Raw genomic sequence first — 1750 nt, forward strand, 5'->3', positions numbered from 1 at the left:
ACTTCTTACTTAATTTTATGGCTCTCATATAACCTCCATACCTATACCAGAGAATAGTCCAAAAAAGAAAAATTATATGCCAACTTCATTCATGAACAAGAATTTTTTTTTTTTTTTGCGATATGTGGGCCTCTCACTGTGGTGGCCTCTCCCGTTGCGGAGCACAGGCTCCGGACACACAGGCTCAGCGGCCATGGCTAACGGGCCCAGCCGCTCTGCAGCATGTGGGGTCCTCCTGGACTGGGGCACAAACCCGTGTCCCCTGCATTGGCAGGAGGACTCTCAACCACTGTGCCACCAGGGAAGCCCCCCATGAACAAGATTTTTAAAAATCCGAACCAAAGTATTAGCAAGTTGAATCTAGCAATATATGAAGAAGATAATAACATCATGGCCAAGTTGGGCTTCCCCAGGAATTCAATACTTCCGAACCAAAGTATTAGCAAGTTGAATCTAGCAATATATGAAGAAGATAATAACATCATGGCCAAGTTGGGCTTCCCCAGGAATTCCCCAGGAATTCAAGGATGGTTAGTTTGAGAAAATTAATTTATCATATTAAAATAAATTTAAGGAGAAAAACTATATGATTATCTTAATAGATGTAGAAATAGTATGAGACAATTCAACACCCTTTAATGTTCAATAAAAGATAAACCTCTTAGCAACTAAGAATAGAAGGGAACTTCTTTTATTGATAAAGGGTATGAATGAAAGACACCCTTATATTTAATGATTAAATATTTAAAATGTTCTTTTTAAGACTAAAGAAAGAAAAGTATAATTATTCCCAGTTGATATGACTGTCTACACAGAAAACCCAAATATGTCACAGATAAATTTTAAGAATTAATAAAATAATCCAATTTGCTGAATTCAAAACCATTATACAAAATTCAGTTGCATTTCTATATATCAAAAATAGCTAGAACATGTAACCAAATATAAATATGACTTAGCAGCAAAAATATAAAATAAACAGGATTAAATAATACAAAAGATATACAAGCCCTTTATGGAAAAGTTACAAAACCTTATGAAAATACTTTAATGAAAAGACTTGAAAAGTGAAACAAAACTTTGTCCCAGTGGTCTGGGACATTGTTCACAGAACAATGAAAAATGGATTGGAGGGGGCTATATATTTCCAGGTAAATGCGATATGATTACATTTCTCTGTGGAAGTTAAGAATATTCAAATGGGCTTAATATACCAATATTATTTTAAGATGACAATATGAAATAAGATGTAGTAAGAAGTATTACTAGTATATTAAAAAGATTTGAGATGAAAACTTCAGGAACTAAAGGGCTGAAATTTCAAAGTTTTAAAAAATACCATCAAAATAAGTAATGCTAGTATAAAATGTAGTTGTAAAGGAGAAAATGCATCTAAACCTCTTAGAGAGATCATGCATTTATTAAGGAGTCTCCGTAAAGCACACTAAAACCAGGGCGATAAGGCCTGGGATGGGGATATCTAGTTGGATGTCTAAGTACCTTGAGTTTTGAACCCCAAGATTACTCCCAAATGCTCTGTATTAACAGAAGTAACCTCATTTATGGAAGAGAGCAGCCTCTCTGTGCCTCACCTGAGGCAGATGCCTCAGAAGACAATGCTCGACTTTTACAAGCTTATTTCCCCTCATAGCTTCTAGAGCAGTAACTGGGGTCAAGTGTCAGCCCAGCCCAACTGGGGAGGCACTGGACAGGAAGAAAGGTGTTATGCACCTAAAGAGCTCCAGGGCCT

The sequence above is a fragment of the Lipotes vexillifer genome, unplaced genomic scaffold (assembly GCF_000442215.2).
Source record: "Lipotes vexillifer unplaced genomic scaffold, Lipotes_vexillifer_v1.1 scaffold515, whole genome shotgun sequence".
NCBI lineage: Eukaryota > Metazoa > Chordata > Mammalia > Artiodactyla > Lipotidae > Lipotes > Lipotes vexillifer.